Below are 20,757 nucleotides of genomic sequence, written 5' to 3'. Positions count from 1 at the left end.
ACAGAAACAGTTCAACCGGGTAAGGAAATAGGTTCAATATCGGGGGGCCGGAAACAGCTTTACTGCTACCCAACACTACACACAAAAATTAATGGGAGGTGCCTCATAAAACATAAAAGTTGAAGGCATAAACCTTTTGGAGGTAGCTTTATGACTTGGTGGTAGGCAAAGATTTCCTAAACAAGAACCAGGAAAAAAAAATATGTACTAAAAAAAAAAAAAAAAAAAGGACAGGGCAAGTTAGACTTCATCAGCTTTAACCGTATCTTCTCATTCAAAGACGCCACCAAGACAGTGAAAACAGCATGCCACAGACAGGGAGAAAATGTTCACAAAACATATCTGACCAAAAAAGCAAGCAAGCAAGCAAACCCCCACACTTGTAGCTATAGGGTGCTGTGAGCGCCTCCAAACTGATAATTAAAAAAAAAAAAAATCAGGCAACTCAAGTTTTTGAGATGGGTAAAAGACATGAACAGATCCTTCGGAAAAGAAGATACGCGAGGCCAATGAAGCACATAAAAGAGTGCTCAGTATTTTTAGCCGCTAGGGAAATGGATGTTAAAATCACATCGAGATTAGCACTACTGGTAAAGATAGGAAACACCCCATCCTGGCAAGGATGTGCAACAAGCACAACTCTCAGTGGTATCGCGATGAATAAATACCGTCGGGCGTGGAAGGGGCTGCCGACAGGCATTTTCAAACCCTTGAGGGTATGCCAGGAGCAACTGGAGAGGTTGCTGCGTTGACGCCAAGGAGAACTACAGCCAAGGGCTGAAACAGTTCCCCCGAGACAGAGATTCGCAGGAGCCAAGGTCTGAGGCGCTCAACAGGTCTGTGGAGGAGCTGTCACTTACCCGATGGGCACTTTTCTCTGGTCTTTGAAGATCCTTAAGGTTTTTTGAGGACCACAGGGACGCCATTTCCCAGCAAGGACAGCCCACGAGGCTTCTCGCTGGACAGCTGGGGACTCCAGGACTTGTCCTCGTTTGGAGGCGCGCTGAAGAAAAGCCATTTGGTTGAGTTTCCTTTACGCTCGGAGTCAGAGCGGAGAAGGTCCCCAGGTTAGCGGCGAATGGAGTCTTCCTTTCCTTCGGGTGAATGAAGAAGACGTCCTGGCGCCCAGTGGCCAGCGGAAAGCAGGGCTCTCCGGCCCCCAGGTTCGAGGCGCTGGCGCCCCGAGGGTGGGGGTGTTTAAAGACAAAGTAAAAGGGACGGGTAGCGAGGGGCCGAGAGGAGTGCCGTGACTCGGATTCGAACCGAGGTTGCTGCGGCCACAACGCAGAGTACTAACCACTATACGATCACGGCGCGCCACCCTCCCGGCGGCGGGCCCTGCAGTCGCCAATAGGACTTTTGACGCAAAGTCATTCCTGTGACTGCGCTGTTTTCTCATCGGACAAACTGCAGGTACTGGTGCTGTGGTGTCTCTCCTACCCGCTCTCGGGATCTTCCTTCCCTTCCTCTGAACCCTCCTACGCGATAAGGACAAAACCACCACCAAAAAACCATTGTCCGGTTCCGCAATCCGGGTCCTGGGCAGTCTCGCCATCCCGTCCCCGCCTCCCCCGCTTTTCCTTGCCGCCTCTTGGCATTTGCCCCCTTCTGAGCAGCCGCACCCCACCCTCTCTCCAGCTTCCCCCACACCGACCGCAGCCGAGTGGAGCGAGCCGAGCGCCGGCGGCGCCGAAGGTCGGGTGCCCGCGGAATCCACGGGGAGGAACGTCCCGGGAACCAATTGGCCTTCTGCTTCTCTGGGGAGGGGGCGGGCCACTCGCAACAGCCAGGAGGCGGGTGGCTCCCCCTAGCGTTGAGCGCGTGCTTGCTCTCTACCGGGATGTGGGCGGGGGCTTCCCGAAGGTCTCTGTGGCGCAATCGGTTAGCGCGTTCGGCTGTTAACCGAAAGGTTGGTGGTTCGAGCCCACCCAGGGACGAGGCAGTATTTTTGGAAGGTAGAAAGGGTCCTGTCGTTTGGCCTGTGCACAACAGGAGGATCGAGGCCAAGATTCGAAGGCCACCGCGGACTCTGGAGAAGGAGAGCTCTGGAGGAAAACAGGTCGCTGGGAATCCGGAAGTCCTCGAACGAGTACAACCCTCCGAATGCCTTTTAACGAGGCAGAGAAGTTTCTGCCTGCGTGTATTTGTGCCAGTATTTATTGAATCCTTTCCTTATACTCTTTAAAGTTGATTCTAGGATAGTATGGTTAAAATACTGCTGTCGTCATCGTTCTTGTACTAGACGACTACTTCTACAGGGTAAAGTCCTGGAAGAGCAACTGCTCTAACGTAGTGTTTCCGTGGTTTTTCTATGATCTACTCCTTTCCCTCCTTGGCTTATTAGCTGTAACTCTTTGTTTTGTTATTTCAGCGACTGCTTCAAGCTTTATAGCCGCATACATCTGTAACTTCCCGGCCTCCCTCCAAGGGATCCCCTACCTCTTCACGTTTCTTCCCTGTCCATCTTTATGCTGTAGCCATCGTGCCGTTTACTTTTCGTGTTAGAAACCCCCAAGCCCATCCTTATTGCTTTGGTTTCATCTGTCTCGTGTTTTTAAAGAGATTTAAATAATAAGAAAAGAATCTTATCTATTTTCCCACGCGGTTACCAGTCTGTTGCCCTTCCGTCCCTTTGGCTAAATGCAGATTCCCATGTGGTACGTGTAACCTTTCTTGTAGTGTGGGTCTGCTGGTGATGTAGTCTGTCAACATTTCTTGTGTCAGTGTCACCTTCATTTTTGAAAGCCTTTTTTGGAGGGGACATCCTCGTTGACTTTGAAGTTTGCTCCAGGGCCTTCTCACACTGCTTCCCACCAGAAAGCCCACATCATCTTCATCTTTGTGTTCTGTAGGTATCACGCCTTTCTCCTCTGGCTGCTTTGCAGATTTTTTATTCTTTTCACATGGATTTGAGCAATATAATTAGGACGTGACTGGATATGGTTTTCTTCATGTGTCTTGTGCTCATTCATCTCGTTCATTTGGCTCCTTGGGTTGGCGGGTTTATCATTTTTATTATGATGGGAAATTCTTCTGTTGTTGTTTCCTCAAAAATGGCTTCTTTCCCCCCATTCTTTTCAGGGACTCCAATCACTCACATCTTTTTCTCCCTCTCCCCGCCCTCATCACTCGTATCTTTTAACGTTGCCCTACTGTTCACTGATAGCCCCTCACTTGCCGGAGCAGACATCGCATGTGTTTTTTTTTACACTCACCGATATCTCCTAAAGGTCGACTGCTCTCAACCTGTTCCATCAACTCCCCCTATCTAATGCCTAAAAATGTGCAGCAGCACTGTATTAAAAGTGTTTTGTGATTTATCTCTTAATTAGAGATGCTCTAAGCTAAGCTGATACATTAAGGAACTCAATTTAATATCCTTGGAAGAACTTAAAGATCACAATAGATCTTCAAATTGCAAATTGACCTGACACATAATGGAGAAATGCATGGTGGGATTGTATATGATACCTAAAATGGTTTACCCCCCCCCCACGCACACACACACAATTGTAAGAATAATTAAATCACTGTGATTTTCAGAATTATAAGACTTAGTCTCCCTTAAAAAATATAATATGATGTATTTATCTTACTGATACACACAATTTCGTATTGTATAAACTCTTAAGTAGTACTGGAATTAAAGTGTGTTTGTTGGACCAGTAAAAGCAGTATAGGAGATTGAGGCAGCTAAGGGTCACTAGGATTTTGAAGAGAAAATAAACCCAAGACTTGTATAAACTGGAATATCATCTACCAATATTTTCTACAGTATTAGAAAGACTGGAAGACAACATAAAGCAGTTTTTAGATCACAATTATTAAAGCAGTCTGATGCACACAAGGAGTCCTCTTCAGAAATACCACATGATAGAAACATCTTCTATGCCATTATATATAAATTACTGAAATCCTTAAAAGTGTTTTAAAAGTACTCAAGATTTCACTTGATTTTTTTTTCTTGTAACTAGCACTGAGACCACTAATCTATAATTAAACTGTTTTTGTTTTTGTTCTTGTTTGTTTTTGTTGTTGTCCCTGAGTTACAGATTCAGCAAGAAAGGGAGTGGGATGGGCACCTGGCTGGCTCAGTTGGTAGCGCATGCATCTCTTGGTCTCAGGATTGTGAGTTCAGCTGACACACCTTGGGTGTAGTGATTACTTAAACAAAACATGCAAAGAAAGGAAGAAAGAGAGAGAGAAAGAAAGAAAGAAAGAAAGAGGGAAAGATACAGGCGAAGGAAGGAAGCAAGGAAGAAGGAAGGAGGGAGGGAGTGAGGGAGGAAAGAAGGAAGGGAGGAAGAGAAAAGGGGGGGAAGGAAGGAAGAAAACCCCATCAATAGCATCCTTGGGACCCCCCACCCCACCCCACCCCACCCCACCCCACCCCCGCCGCCCCTTGGGGTCCTGGAAATAGAAGCTCAGGCACTTCCCCACTTTGAGGAGAGGCACAGTTGGATACAAACCACAAGTTGCCTGTGTCTGCTTGGACTCAGACTGGAGCCAGGACCAGCTCGAGGCCAGGACAAAATAAGACTAAGAACCACGATCACAGGGCCACCACCTACGTGACAGCACCAACACAGACAACTCTGGAAAGCTCTTGAAAACTCCCCCTTCTTTTTGAAGAATTTTCCACCTGCTCCCCTCATCCTCCCCCCAGAGGAAAGGATTCTTCCCCATTTGTTCCGCCAGGACCCTTTCAGATCCCTGCAGGGCACAGAGAGCCAGGACGGCAGGAGCTAAGGGGGAGCTACACCTCCCTGAGGGGTCTGTCCTGGGGTGGGGGGGTTCCAGGGCTCAGGCTGACCCTGGACCCTCTGCCCATCAAAGCCACCAGAAGGAGTCCAGAGGGCAAGTGGTTGCGGGGCATGACACCCTAATCGTGTTCCTACAGGTGCAGGGCACAAGCTGGCCTGCACCTTCTGGGAGAGGCCATACCACTCAGTCCACCTGAAGCTTCTCTACAGCCTGAGGGCAACAGGTGTCTGGTTCCTGAAGGGACTAGAGGGGCCTCCTCCAGAGGACAAGCCCTCCCTTTAGCCTTGGAGGAGAGGTCCTGCAGAGGCTGGTTTTGAGAGACGTTGCCCAAGGAAATGAGCGACAGTGGCTCAACCAATTATCTTGAGAGGTCTTCAAAAGGTGTCCAGACTGAATATATGGGGAGGGAGGAGGGGAAGAGAGAGAGAGAGAGAGAGAGAGAGGGGTAGGTGTCAATGTGGGAAAATGCTAACTGGTGCACTGAGGTGAGGGATACAGGATGTTCCCACTCCTGCAACTTGCTTTGTGTGTTTCAAAGTGTGTTTGTTTCTTTGATTTAAAGGAATGATCCAGTCAAATTGCAGGTTCTCTGTAGTTGAAAACCCTTGAAGGTTAGGTTTCTGAGGGGGATGGAGGTGAGCTCCTGCCCCGGCTGCTCATCCCAGCTCTGCTCTCCCACCCAGGTGATTCCAAAGAACCTGAGTCTGGTCCTCTGGCTCTTAGGGACTCACTGCTTGAGGCACCTTTGCACGTGCCCTTTGGTGCACAGCACATTTAGGGGAGGAAAAGGAAAATCCTAAGTAAGGAGACAGTGCTGAAAGGTCCTACTGACTGGGACTAGAACCTGACCAGTAGCCGTGAAAATCCAAATCGTATCCCACAGATCACCGGGAATCCACACAGGATCCCTGCTTTGGCCCTTGCAGATGAAAACCCTGAAAATAACGTTAGATTTCCCAGATGGGCAGAGCAAAAGTGGGGCGATTTCCCAGCAGCCCACAGCTCCCAGCCCTTGCGCTGCTGCTCTTCACCTCTCCCAGCCTCAGCGGCACTTTGGGCTCTGAGGTCTGACCCCAAGCTAACTGGTCGGTGCTCCATTCTAGTCTAGCTTTACCCCTGTGTGTGGCAGAGCCAAGGCCATGCTCTCTCGGTGAGCCTCGGCTTCCCGATGAGTAAGGTGCGGGTGAAGAGCAGAGTGTCCCTCTATTAGTGACCTCCCAACTAGCTCAAGGGCTGTCCTGATGATGGCACCTGAAGGGCTCCTCCGCGCCCCCGTGGGCTCATCGGGTGGAGCCTGAAACGCTGACTCGACGAGTGCCAGGTGCAGTTCGTGTTCTTTGGTTCTGTCGGGGCAAATCCACCTGTTGCGCCAGCGGGCTGGGCTCGGGAAAGCCAAGTGTACGGCTCCGGGAGGACGTGGTCGGTTCTCCGAGCCCGGGTGCCCGTCCGCCTGTAGAGCGGGTTGAGGCGCCAGAGGAGCAGGTTAGGGGGTTTCTGGATGTAGAGGAAACGTGCGTTGGGCTTTGTCCCCGGTGCCCTTCTCGGCCTGCCTGACTGGTTGTGGCCGGCTCTCCACCGAGGCCGGCAGCGGACGAACGAGGCCAGGTTGTCAAGTGCGGAGCAGGCTTTCAGGAAGCAAGGGAGAGCTGCAGCCTGGCTTCGTGTTTGTTTCTCTGAAAGGAAAATGAGGCAGCGCACGCTGCCTTCCCCTTGGCTCCAAGCGTCCTCCTTTGTGTGTCGTCAACAGGAGAACTAGGGGGCAAAAGGAGGCTGTTTCCGCCCGGTTTCGAACCGGGGACCTTTCGCGTGTGAGGCGAACGTGATAACCACTACACTACGGAAACGAAACACGCGGCGGAGTTTCATGCCGGAGCCTGATCAGCTTCCGTCCTGCCCCTACTGTTGTGCCCACCACCTTCTTTCCTAAGTGCAAAAAGCCCCTGAAAGCCCTCGCGACCCTCCAGGCAAAGGGACCGCAGCCCCGCTGCGGCGCCGGTTTGGGATCCCGCGTCTCCCCCCAGGAAGCGAAGACCCGGGGGCCGCCGTCAGTCTGGCTTCGGGATCCGCATCAAACGCAGGGCTTCCAGATCCAGAACGACGCGCCCCGGTGCCGAAGGCGCCCCGCCGACTCTCCAGCTCCCGGAGGGGGCGGGTCACGTGCGTCCGAGCCCCAGGCGCCCCCTCCGCCCGGCCGGGGGTCACCCGCCCTCCGGGGCTGTCGGTGGCCCCTTTTCGCTGCGGGGCGGTCGGTGCTCTCGGCTCGTGGCCGCTGCTAGGCGCCTGGAATCCTCCCAGGAACCAGAGGACGCGCTCTGCCCGGCCTCCCGCCTGCCCCGCCGCGCCTGCCCTGCGCTCTCTGCCCTCGCGGGCCCTTTCTGCGCTTCTCGGCGGTCCTCTCGCCAACCCGCAATCTCTTTGGTATCCTCTGGGCAAAAGTGGTCCCTCGGGTTCCTGCCTGGGCTGCCTTAAAGCCACTGACAAGAGGCCTGTGGCCATGACCATCGGACAGTGTCTAGTGAAATCCAGGCACGGAGGGATGAAAAGGAAGCGCAAGAAACGGTTTTTAGTGGCACAGAGCCCAAGAGTCACAGAGTCATGACTGGGGAGGGAAGGGCTATTCCTACCTGGCGTTTAGGAATGACTCTTGTCTGGGCTGCCTTGGTGTCTCTCTGTGGCTTTGCAGCCATACCCGAATAGGCTGGTGGTGACACTTGGTGTGACCAGAGCCACCTTCAAAGAGACCTTTAATTTGTCAGAGAGAGACAGAGAGAGACAGAGAGAGAGAATGAACAAGCGGGAGCACCAGCCACCAGAGGGAGAGGGAGAGGGAGAAGCAGGCTCCCCGCTGAGCAGGGAGCCTGAAGTGGGGCTCAATCCCAGGAATCTGGGATCATGACCCCAGCAGAAGGCAGACAAGACGCCTAAACTACTGAGCCACCCCCACAGAGGCCTTAAGTATTGGGAGCAGAGTGGAGAGGAGAAGCCTAGAAAAATAGATTTTTCAAGTTGTTTTCTCTCTGTGTCCCCCATTCCAGTGTGTGGGACCTTACTGTGTGGAATTGATTGCAGTCTACTTAAAGCACGACCACTTTCCTGATATTTGGCAGTTTCTCATAAAGTTAAAAAAATGTACCTACCCTGTTACCTGGTAATATTGCTATTAACTTTGCGAGAAAAATGAATGCTTACATCCAAAGGAAGCATCTACACGAACATTGGTGCGATGTCATTTATACTAGGCCAACCTGGATAAAACTCACATGTATTTTCAGAATGGATTAGTACTGTGAAGTAAAAACATTCAAACTAGGGATGAGGCAGTAACACGGGTAACTCCCTCAAACAGTGTGTTCAGCAAAAGATGCCCACCATAAAGGCATGTTTGTACACCTAAAACATATGTATTCAAATGCACTTATCTGATACTCCTGTGTGCTCCCACGGCCAGGAAGTATCAGCAGAGAACAGGGCTTCCCTTTTTTAAATATTTTGCCAGGAAACTTCCTGAGCTGATAGAAGTACATTAGGCTGGCTGATACTCACAGAGGCTTATACCTTTATCACATTTTGCTGTCTACTTTCTCTATTTATAACCTTAACATTAAACATAAAGTTAATTAACAGTGTCTCTGAATGACAGATGAGACCACAGGACATAACAGATATAGCCAGAATATTCCACCCCAAAATAAAGTGAATTAGTTTTAAAACCTGAGAATTCTCAAAAATATTATTTTAGTTCTATTTAATATTAATTCAAGATTAAACTATATATTTGTTTCATATGTACACAAATAAGTTACTTTTTTCATGTAGTCTATAAAATCTATGCAAAAGACTGAATACATTAGCACCTTTAACCTCTCCTAGACAATGCTAGAGCTCTGGAACATCTCAATTCCATTTACTCCCTTCATTTTTGGGTGTTTGGTCTTACTTTCACTTCAACATACATTTTGAATTCATAGACATTATTATTATTGTTTGGATAGTGATATTTATTTGACTTAGTCACATATTTAACGTATCTACCCGTTGCTCTTCATTCCTACCTTCATTTTCCCACATTTTTCTTGTGCCCAGGTAGCCTGAAGAGTTACCTTTTGCATTTCCTTTAGTTGGGATACGATGCTAATGTGGTAAGGTCTTCACTTCCTCTTGACAGATATCTGGCCAGGGATTAGCAGCACCTAGTAGGTTGGAAATGATCTTGCTCTAGCCCTTCCCTGAGGTCCCCCTTTTCATTGTTTTTGCTGGGAATTCAGCTTCCAATCTTCGGTCGATGTAATAGGAATTCACCACCCACTCCCCATCCAGGTGCTGCTATGATTGTTTTCATTTGTCTTTGGTGTTCACCAGCTTGGGCCCCTGATTTTCTTGTCCTTCTCTGGCTTGAAGATCACTGATCTTCTTCCACATGTGGTTGGATAGATCATCACAATTTTTCCTTAATCGTCCGTAATATCTTTCGATATGGTTTCCGCCCCATTTGCTGGCTCCCCCAGCCTCCGAGACTTTAATTACATCTGTGTTAGGCCTTCAGGACATGGCCCATATCTCTATTACACTGCTTTCTCAATTTCTCTTCCTTTCAGCTCTCTATGCTTAAGTCTGGAGAGTTTCTTTCTCCTTACATAGTTCCAGGATAATCATCTCTCCTCCAAACTGCTATGAAACTCAACTATTAACTCTTTAAAATGCCAACTATTATATATTTTATTTCTATAGTTTTTATCTGATTTTTAAAATGGATTCTGTTTCTCTGATGAAAATTTTTATCTTGTCATCCTTTTTCTGGTCAGCTGTATCATTACCACTTTATCTTTTTAAGGTAATTGTAGGTAACTTTTAAGTAATTTAAGGAACCTCTCTACACCCAAGGTGGGGCTTGAACTCACTAGTCCAAGATCAAGAGTCACATGTTCTACTAACTAAAATAATAACTCATAACTCAGTATCTCAATCACCCATGAGTTACTTTCCACGGTTTGCTTCCCCACCCCCTTGCTTCTCTTCCCTTACAATCCTAGAGTATTGTGATTGAATGATGAAACTGTTGTGTGAACAATGTAGCCTGTTTGAAAGATGTTGTCTTTTTCTGAAGATATTCACCGTCTCCCCCAGGAGGCAGCAGAGGAACAGATAGACCCTAATCCTTGACTAAGCTGATTTACAGCTTGTTTGCCCTCAGGGGAAGCCTCAGTCTGCCGCTAGTTTGCTCGCACTGCTGTGCTGTAGATGGCCAGGGCTCCCCCACCTGAGACCGTGGCATGTTTCCTCGGGCCCCTCCTCTTCGATGAATCCTGAACTTCAGTTTGTATCTCCTTAGCACCATGGCAGTGCTGAAAATTCCACTCTCTTTTCAGCCACACTCTGCTTGCCTTCTAGCCTCTTATGTGCACATAGCTTAATTTGCAAATGTGTCCAGGGGAAACTCTGTCACAAGCATGCAGCTCACTTAACCCACTCCAGGATCTTGGCTCCTCGAGTCTGAATCCTTGGTCAGCTCCACATGTCTTACCTCCTTCTCCTCTCTGTCCAGATCTATGAAACTTTTTTTTTTTTTTTTTTAAGGATTCTGATCATTTATTTGACAGAGAGAGACACAGCGAGAGAGGGAACACAGCAGGAGGAGTGGGAGAAGCAGTTCCCGCAGAGCGGGGAGCCGGATGCGGGGTGGGGAGGTGGGGAGGGCTAGATCCCAGGACCCAGGGATCATGACCTGAGCCGAAGGCAGACACCCAACGCCCAAGGACTGAGCCACCCAGGAGCCCCTCTATGAAACTTCTTTTTTTTTTTTTTTAAGATTTTATTTATTTATTTGACAGAGAGAGATCACAAGTAGGCAGAGAGGCAGGCAGAGAGAGAGGAAGGGAAGCAGGCTCCCCACCGAGCAGAGAGCCCAATGCGGGACTCGATCCCAGGACCCTGAGATCATGACCTGAGCTGAAGGCAGCGGCTTAACCCACTGAGCCACCCAGGCGCCCCTCTATGAAACTTCTTAATGCGTTGCTGATTTCTCTGACTCTTGCTAGCTGCCATCTCTCCAGTTCCTCAATGTCTTGTTCCTGAGGGGGAAAAGGGCAGAAAACTAGTTTTATTCCACTGAGCTTCTCTTCACTTTTCTCTTCTCTTCCTCTTCTCTCTCGAGCTGAATGGATAGTTCTCCCGACGATTTCAAACAGAATTCCTTCAATGCAGACATTATTTCTTTTCAAGGTGAATGCTGGTTTACTGCAAATACACCATCATCACTGAAAGATGACATCTACAACTTCCAGATAAATTATATTTTCTTTTTTTTTTTTCCTTAAAAGAAGTGGGGGGTGGTCACTAGTGCATACTTGAAGTTTTCTTATAATACCTGGATTAAGTATGACCAGATACTAAAAGCTCTTGCTAGAAGCATATGCAAAAGACTGTCCACCATGAGCTGAACAATCATCATGCCTGTCCAAGGTCCAAGGATTTGAGGACGCTGGATCCAGGTCCCTGCTGCACTCTCTCCACTCAGTTAGATGGCTTTCAAAATCATCAAGTAACCAGTTTTTCTGGTGCTGGGCACTAATATGCCAACCGAACTATTTAACACCCCTCATTTCTTCTGAGAGAAATGTTGAAAGCTGGCGGTGTGGCACAGTTAGAAGTGGAAAGCAAAGCCTTAATTTCCATTGTACTAACAGCTTTCTCAGAGCTTCACTGTGTGACGGGCACACGGTTCCTTGTGTATCCAGCCCACATACAACCCCGAGACAGTGCAGGTTCTGACCACCCTCGTTGCAGATGAGGACACTCGGGCACTGGAGGGCTGGCTAACTTGCCAAGGGCCCCAGCCCACTGATGGTGAGAGCCAGCACTCAGAGCCAGGCCGTCTGCCCCCAGAGGCCCTATGCTTGGCCATCGTGCCAGTGCTCCCGGGGAAGACTTCACCAAGATTTCCCTCCCCTCCTTCTTACTCAGCATCCCTCATCTGAGAAAAAAAAAAAAAAAAGAGAGAGAAGATTCAAAGTAAAGCCTACAAAACACTGAGAACTAATTGATGACGTAGAGGAGAAAGAGCACAGAAAAAGATTTAGTCTTCCCCAGAAACAGACTCCATGGCTTCAGGGATGATGTAATCACATCTCCCAGCCAGAAGCACTTCTGAAATCTTGATTCTTCTTAATGGTCTGAACAGGGAACATCCCCAGGGAGGCCAGAAAAAAGCAAAGACAAAAACAAAAAAAAAAACAGTTGACAGTGCCTTTTGTGTTCAAAGCCCAGAGGAGACAGACAGGTGAGCAAGGTGAGCAAGTCAGGTGCCCTGACTTAGGGCAAAAGGGAGTGCTCCTGGGAGGGACAAGGGTAAGGGAGGCCAGCCCATAAAAATGAGACAGAATCATGCTTCTCCAAGTTCATTAGGAACAGAGCACTTCCATATTTGACCACATCCATGTACCTTTATCACTGATGAGCTAATAGTTCCCATACTTTTGATTTATTTTTTTAAATTAATTGTGTATCAGCATCACAACTGAAATACCAGTAGGAACTACCACAAACAGGATGTAACTCTAAAACTACATAAAAGGAAAAAATCGAGTTGTTACAGTTAATAACAGAAGTAATAAGCAGAGCCCAGGAGCCTCCACAAGCATTCCCTTGAGGTGTGGGCAGGGGCAGCCTTTAGAGGAACCTAGAGCAATGTTGGGCTTGAGTGATCAAGGCAAGAAAAACCCTGGTCATGCCCGGCTCACCACTGCCCTGCAGGAGCCAGGGCCCGGAATGGGTTCCTCTTCACCAGCCCAGGGAAAGCAGGAAAGTCCTCCTCTCCAGTAAAGCTCAGGGAAAGCGGAGAGATCAGTACAGACACAGGAGCTGCTGGTCCTAGGGATGTACTGCGTGGACTAAAATGAAGCTAATGCTGAAGGACAAGTCTAGACCTTCAAATAAACAAATCTCATGTGTACTGACGTGCCAGATGAATGAGCCAGATGTGCAGTTTCAAATGCGGAGGCCACCGGACACCTATGGCAAGTGAGTGCTTGAAATGTAGCTAGTGCTGAGAAACTGAATTTTCAAATTTGTTTTTTATACCTCATAATTAAGTTTAAATAGCTACACATAGCCCTGGCTACAGTATAGGATAGTACAGGTTAGATAATAACCAGCATGCCACATCTGGTGAAGCTGACTAACTCATCGTCTGCCTAATTGCTCTGTAGCAGTAAACAGATTAATGACACCTTGCTTTTTTTTTTTTTTTAAGATTTTATTTATTTATTTGACAGAGAGAGATCACAAGTAGGCAGAGAGGCAGAGAGACGGGGGTGGGGTGCGGTGGGGGGGGCAGGCTCCCTGCTGAGCAGAGAACCCCATGCGGGGCTCGATCCCAAGACCCTGAGATCATGACCTGAGCCAAAGGCAGAGGCTTAACCCACTGAGCCACCCAGGCACCCCAGACACCTCGCTTTTAATAACAATTCTTTTTTTTTTTTTTTTTTTAAAGATTTGTTTGAGAGAGAGAGAGAGAGAGAGGGAACACACAGAGGAGCAAGCTGGGGCGGGGGGGCAGAGGAAGAGAGGAAGAGGGAAGGAGAGTCTTGAGCAGACCCCATGTTGAGTGCAGGCCCAACAGTTCAGGACCCTGGGATTACGACCCGACCCGAGCCAAAACCAAGAATCTGATGCTTAACCCACTGTGCCATCCAGGCACCCCCAAGAACAATCCGGAATTGCTTTCTTCAGCTACAAACTACTGCTGAATGTCAGTTCAACCCCAGGGGCCATCTCTTCTGCTGCCTCTGCGTCCTCATCAGATCCACACGGCTTCCCCGAGGGAACAAATGGGAGCCTCAGCCAGTCCTGCCCTCTCACAGGTGGGGTCTCCGTCCCTTGCCTAGTCATGGGGCTCTACCCAGGTGGTGGCTTCAGGCCTTTCCCCCCAGATCTGACTGATGTTGCTGAAGCACTGTGTTGGCCCACTGTTGTACACTGCAGAAGTTTCCTTGTTTTTGAAAGTCCCTGGGACGAAAGCATGACTCCAGGCTCTGGTTGGCAGGAGGTCACATAGAGCCATGCCATCTCTGTGCGGATTAGGTGAGGCAGGAGTAAGACAGTCATGTCAGCCATTGTGGGTCTCTGGTAGAACTTTTGTCCCACTCCTAGGACACTGCGTTTGATTCTCAAGAGCAGCATTTTTAACTGAATTGTGCAAAGCTAACTTCTCTATAGCACAAAGAGGACTGCGGAACAAGAATGGAAGTCACAGAAGCAATGGCCTTCCTGGTCATGAAAGAGTAAAGACAAAGTTCTGGGGTAGGACTTAAATGGTGATGGCGAGGTTTTGACCTTCCATGGGAGCCAGAAGGCCAAGCCCAGCAAAGCTCTGGCACCTCAGGGACTTTGACTCTGGATGGATGCCAATACTCTTCATTCCCCAAGTCTGTCCCAGAGTGAAAGAACATCCCAGAGCAAAGCGAAAACACAACAGGTCTCCCAGATCCACCAGAAACTGAGGGTGGGACACAAAGGACCAGAATGGAGAGTGACCCAGAGAAAAGGACAATGGGTGTATTGACCAAACACTAACTGGGAATTGGCTTTATTTAACGACTAGATGGTCACTTAACTTCGGATGGTCCAAGGGCTACATTTCCACAGAAGAATTTCCACCCCTCAACATATTTCAAAGCTAGCTGTGATGTGTATACAGAGGTTCATATGAAAATTGTATTTCTATATCAGTAGTAAAGAGATTATGAAAGAGTTATCCCACTCATTGTCGACTTACAGAAATGGAACAGCTATAAGAATGTTGTCCTTAAACAAAGAGAAAAACAGGATTTAGAAAAGAGACAGAAAAGGGAGGAGAAAGAAAAAACCCTACAGAAGACTTGAGAATATTTTGGTTTTGTTTTTCCTTTCCTTGGTAAACGGATCAGCTGAAAGCCAGCAAACAGCTAGTCTAAACAGTTAATTCTGGTGAAGCTGCCTCACTCGTCAGGTCAATATTTTTAGCTATTTGTAAATGCTCCCAGAAGTTCTTCAAAGTTTAGTTGTGGGATGAATGTGGTGACTCTGCCTCCCCAGCTTTCTTTGCGTAATACCTGCCCGGCCCTTGCTTTGGCACCTCTTAATTCAGCCTAACTGAACTACTTTCTCCATCAGGATTTCTTAAGCTCATAACCATCCCTGTTGAGCCGTAATTATTCTGAAAAGAGCAGATTTGATGATGCCCACTTGGGTATCACTTTGATACACCTTTAACAGTTGAATATCAACTTAAGGTAATGGTTGTGAGCAACACAGAGGTAATTAGATAGCAGATAGCACAGGAAAGCCAACAATCTGAGGACAGCAAAAATATCACAATAGATACTTTAAATTTACTTTGCCTTCTTGCCTCAACCAAACCAGAAGTATCAACTTCACTTTAGCATAGCCCAGTGGCTTTGAACTTTTTCCAACCAAGGCCTATTAAATATAAAGTACAAAACGTGGACCATTAAAAAGCCTTTACCAATATAAGCCAACCTGAATAAGCACTGATGTAGTACCAACTAAAGTTCAGAACATTAGCAGAGCACAGAAATCTTCCTCATGACTTTTCCCACCCAAGAACTCACGGAGTCATCTCCATCCCAAAGCCCCACACACCCACCCATTTTATCAGTATGTATGTGTGTGTGTAAATATATATATATATATATATATATATATATATATATTTGTCTTTGCTTTCACATAAATTAAATCATAAAGCATATATATATATATATATATTTTTTTTTTTTTTTGCGGGGGGAGACAGGCATGGTCTGAGTTCTTCACTCACCATTATGTCTGTGATATTTATCCATGTTTTCCATGTAGTGCTTGTTTTCATATTCCTTGTATGAATTATATCTCAGTATACTTATTGGGCTCTTGGACGTTTGAGTTGGTTCTAGTTTAGGATATTTTGAATTGATATGAACATTCTTTTCTACGTCTTTTAGTGGACATATACATTTCTCTAAGACAGCCCGTTTCAATAAAAATATAACGGCAGTCACATATAGTTCTAAATTTTCTAAGTAGATACCTTTTAAAAAGTAAAATGAAAGAGGTGAACATCTATTTAATATCATACTAGACCTACTATATCAAAATATTGTCATTGCGACATGCGATATTAACAACATTTCACGTGTTCAGTAGCTGCATGTGGCTTGACCTCTAATATTGGAGAGCACGGGACTACGGTATGTAGCTAAAAGTAGAATTTCTGGGCCACAGTATATAACCATGAAGGCACGACCCTTAGCTGACACTGCCAAATTTTTTTCCCAACAGTTTTGGAATTTTACCATTTCCAGAATTAAGAGTCTCCAGTGCTCCTCATCCTCTCAGCATTTGGGATTGTCAGTCTTTTTTTTTTTTTTTAAGTCAGATTTATAGAGATGTAATTTACATACAGTAAAATTCACGAACATTAGATTATGCTACATTCTCTCCAGTGATACTTGTACATGAAACTGGATTTTGGTGGTTGCTGTGATAAAAAAACAAGCACCGTGCCCCCCCCCCAAATCAGTGTGTGACAAGGAATGAAGCTTGAGAAGGTCTGAGAAACTGTGCAGTGCACGACACCAAGGCATAGGATTTCGAAATGTCGGAACACTGAAAACAACAAATCATTCTGTTAAACTTTTGCAGGGAGTCAAGAGAACACCCAAGAATATCCACAGCACCACCCACATACCCTCAATATACAGAAATATATATGTGAACCAAGCAAACAATAGCATTCCCCAAGTACATACCAGAAAATACCAACCAGAATCCTCAGGACAACAGACAATCTTAAGAGTCTCACAGGCTATTTTAGTTGTCATTTACGACCTAACAGGGAACAGAGATCCCTGGCAACTACCACTCATCAGAGATTAGTCCCAGGAATTCACTTCATAAAATTAAACCACAATCACACACTGATGCCCGCGGATAGGGGAAAATAATGATGCTCAATGAGAGGAAGAGAGAGAAAAAGAAGAGTTTTCCAATCACCCCACTTAGTATGTAAAAGGCAAAGAGCTCACTTTCTGCCCATGAGATTCAACAGAACTGAGCCAACAGCACTAACGGTCCAGGTGTGCAGGAGGAGCCGGTCAAGGGCAGGATTCTATTGGCTCCACTGAGATGTCTGAGCTAATTTTCATGGACATAGCAGAAAACAACAACAACAACAACAACAACAACAACAAAACTCTCATGGAATACTGCAGTTATACGCATGCCAAATGATAGGCCAGCCCATACTCTAAGAGAATCAGGTTGGGTAGATGAGGCCGGTGGGTCTTATTTAAGAGCTGATGTAAATTAGATAGGACCCGGAATCCAGTAACATAGATTTTATGTGAGGAAATGTGCAGGTGATAAACAGCAGGAAAGACGGCGGAACTCAAGTTAAAACTTAGGCACGCCGTCCCTGGGTGGGCTCGAACCACCAACCTTTCGGTTAACAGCCGAACGCGCTAACCGATTGCGCCACAGAGACACAAGCTCCCCGTCCTCCCCCGCCTTCTTAGGTAGTCAGTAGCTCCTTACCTCGCCGCCTTCTTAGGTAGTCAGTAGCTCCTTACCTCGCGACGTGCCGCGCACTGGACAATAGACGTTCCAAAGCCTTGGAAAACCCGAGACTAAGATCGGAGCAGGTGCCGCGTGCTCATCACGCGAAACCTCGGCGCCGGGCGATTCTGAAGACAAAAGGGCACCCCAACGGCCTCTCCCCCTTTGCTCCCCACCCGCCTTAAACGCTAGGGTCCTCGTGGTCTGAGGCGAGTGGGCTCCGCGGGACGGTGCAAGTCGGTGGGCTCGCCTGATGGCACTTGCCGTTTCTCCGCCTTCACCAGACCGCCCTTCGTCGCCACCTGTCCTCAGGGGTGCGGGGGACCTGCACCAGGACCGCTGTGCGGGCTGGAGGGGGTGGGAAGAATACAAGCGGTCAGAAGGAGAGCATCTGTCCACATTCGGGGATGCCTTCGGGGCGGGGGGTGGGGGTGCTTCCGCTGCCTTCTTCGGTTTCCCGTGCCAAGCAGGGAAGCTCTGCGCGGGCAGCGGTCGTGGTGATGGTCGCTCTAACGTCCCCACGCCGAGATTGGGGGTCACAGACGCACCAGGACGCTCTCCTGGAACTTGTCAGATTCCACTGTCGTCTTTAGCTCTTAGGCCCTTCGTGAATGGAAATCCTGAAAAACTTTTCAAATGGAAATTTATTTTTTTCCAAACTCCTCAAACTTCTAACAGTTCATGGTGCGGCATCCCCAGCGGACGCCCCAGAAAGGGCCTACGTACGGCGGGCCGTCGGCACGCTTCGGCCGCGCGAGCCCAGCCCCGCCCCACGCGCGCCGCTGGCTTTCCGTGGGGGCGGGCGTGGGCGCCTGCCGCGGGAAGGCACCAAGAGAAAGGGGAGCGCCGGGGGCGCCGAGAAGCCGCGGAGGCACGTGTCCGGGGGCAGTGAGACTTCCTAGGCGGCCTGGGCAGCGGTGAGGACCCGATCCTGGAGAGAGGAGAATGCTGCTTTTATCCTAGGCGGATGAGGACGGAAGGAAAAAGAGAACCCGAAAGAAGGAAAACCGCGTAGACCTGTAGCTCTGTTTAAAAAAGGGGGACGGGGAGCCGCAAAATACCATCGAGGCTATTAGAACGACTTAGAACACAGCGGTTGCCAGCCGGCCCACGGCTCTCGGTCATCGTACAGTGCTCAGTACTCTGCGTTGCACTCGGCTGCAATCGCCTCAAAGCAGAGTCTGGTCAGGTTGTGGCGAGTGTTAAAATTCTGCAGAGTTGCGCCACTTACCAGCGGCTCGAGAGCACGGTTTCCCGAGACCCCCGCGCTCTGCGCTGAGAAAAGGGGAAACCGCACGGTGCGCGCTGGACTTAGAGGCATCTCGAAATGCTGGACTGCCCCACGTCTGGAAGGAGGTGAGGGAGGAGTCACCTTGTATTGATATCTTTCTAAAAATCATTGGTGAGGCTACAGCCATTTTTCTGGTTGAGGTATTTCAAACATCAGTAGGGCCTTTTTAGACCAAAATAGGGACGAAATGAAATGAGACTTCGCACTTTAGCTGATACTTTAAATAAAATCCAACGAATAAAATGAAATCTTAACATTTTTTTCTTCGAACAGTAAATGACTGAACATAGAGTGCACAAATCTGAAGCGCACAGCCCAGTGAATTTTGCTTAAAGTAACTGGTATCTCGATCAAATTAGGGAAAATTTATATTAGTCCAAAAATTTAGAGTTCCTTTCCAGTTGTCAAAAAAGAATCTGAGGGGCGCCTGGGTGGCTCAGTGGTTAAAGCCTCTGCCTTCGGCTCAGGTCATGATCTCAGGGTCCTGGGATCGAGTCCCACATCGGGCTCTCTGCTCAGCGGGGAGCCTGCCTCCTCCTGTCTCTCTCTGCCTGCCTCTCTGCCTACTTGTGATCTGTCTGTCAAATAAATTAAAAGAAAGAAAGAAAGAATCTGAAAGATCGAATGAAATGGGGCCTCTTGCGTGAAGGGGTTTTAAAATGAAGCCAGGGGGGCGCCTTGGTGGCGCAGCGGGTTAAGCCTCTGCCTTTGGCTGGGGTTGTGATCTCAGCGTCCTGGAATCCTGGAATCGAGCCCCGCATCAGGCTCTCTGCTTGGCGGGGAGCCTGCTTCCCCCTCTCTCTCTGCCGGCCTCTCTGTCTACTTGTGATCTCTCTCTCTCCTTCTGTCAAATGAATAGATAAAATCTTAATAATAATAATAATAATAATAGAATAAATAAAATAAAATGGAGCCAGGAAGCCATTAAGGAGATGGGCTTTTATGCACGTCTCCACTGGGTAGAATCAGGAATTTTTGAGTTGAGCCAAACCCCAAATATTACAAGGACTGAGCCCGAAAATATGTAACTTGCCACAGGAAGAGACTTTGCTTAGTGATAACCCTAGCAATCAATCATAGTCAAGATTAGCTTTCTGCCATCAACCCCAGTGGAAAGTCTGCTAGGGTCACTCTGGCGGCTTGGTGGGTTAAGAGTCAGATCTGGGATCTCAAAGTCTTGAGTTCAAGCCTTCTATTGGACTCTGTACTCCGTGCCACTTGGACTCTACCTGGAAAAGTTTTTAAAAGGCGGGGGGAGTTCTCGCTAAGCAACTCTTTAGGTTGTTATTCAAGTATGTGTGCCGAATTGCAGTTCTTTGATCCCAAATAAACAGTCTTATTAACCATTGCCTCCTGACGCCTTTAGGTTGCATGCCTGCTGTCAGAAGCAGGACCTGAAGTGACTTCACAGCAGGGCCAGTGGCTCCTGGAAGCTGCTGCAGTACCCATAGGAGACTTCTGTGCTCAGGGACAGTATATGAAGAGCCTTTCACTTGTACTGAGTCCTCTTAAACGTACCAACCTCTCCGCTTTCGGTTGGGGTCGTTGTCTTTCTTGGGGATCGGGTGGGTGGCTGCCCAGAGAGAGAGAGGCTCATTATGCCACTGCAGGGTTTTCACTATTGAGGAGTACTCTTTTGTTTCAAAGGCTTGCAAAACTTGTGATGCCCAGTGTTTTACAAGAACTGTTGGATCATTTAAAATTGCAGTGACCGTTCCAGGAAACCTTTGCGAGCACCCTTAAAAAAGAGGATTCCAAACCTCTCTGAGACAATGGAATGCATTCTTTGAATAGTATACAAAGGACAAAGTAAGTCCAAAACATCTCTGAAACTTTCCTTACACGGAATACAAATAATAATAATAAAATTTTAATAAAAGACTTTGGTCATCAGAGCAGGAAACCTTAAATTAGTCCATCTGCTAGAAACATAATTTGGATCCATCTATTCTCTTGAGCTTTCCCCTGAGACATAGCTAAAATTAAAACAAAACTATAAGATCTCTGTGTTTGTGTGCATATATGTATGTTACAGATATGGTATGTTGCTACCTTAGGATGGTATCGCCAAAATTAATTTTAAAACAGTTCTGCTTGGGCGCCTGGGTGGC

At 47.8% G+C, this 20,757-nt stretch overlaps 4 non-coding genes across 4 annotated transcripts; 1 reads left to right on the top strand and 3 right to left on the bottom strand.

Annotated features, from left to right (window-relative positions):
• Positions 1-1,242: 1,242 nt before the first annotated feature.
• TRNAH-GUG lies at positions 1,243-1,314 on the bottom strand. The gene has a single exon. It is a non-coding gene; the product is annotated as a tRNA-His (tRNA).
• Positions 1,315-1,863: 549 nt separating this feature from the next.
• On the top strand, positions 1,864-1,937 carry TRNAN-GUU. Its single transcript has one exon. It is a non-coding gene; the product is annotated as a tRNA-Asn (tRNA).
• A 4,598-nt stretch (positions 1,938-6,535) lies between these two features.
• Positions 6,536-6,608, bottom strand: TRNAV-CAC. Its single transcript has one exon. It is a non-coding gene; the product is annotated as a tRNA-Val (tRNA).
• A 10,602-nt stretch (positions 6,609-17,210) lies between these two features.
• TRNAN-GUU lies at positions 17,211-17,284 on the bottom strand. The gene has a single exon. It is a non-coding gene; the product is annotated as a tRNA-Asn (tRNA).
• Between the last annotated feature and the right edge of the window lie 3,473 nt (positions 17,285-20,757).

Source organism: Lontra canadensis, unplaced genomic scaffold (genome assembly GCF_010015895.1).
Source record: "Lontra canadensis isolate GAN:19392208 unplaced genomic scaffold, GSC_riverotter_1.0 scaffold895, whole genome shotgun sequence".
Classification (NCBI taxonomy): domain Eukaryota; kingdom Metazoa; phylum Chordata; class Mammalia; order Carnivora; family Mustelidae; genus Lontra; species Lontra canadensis.
This window is presented reverse-complemented; position numbering and strand designations above follow the sequence as displayed.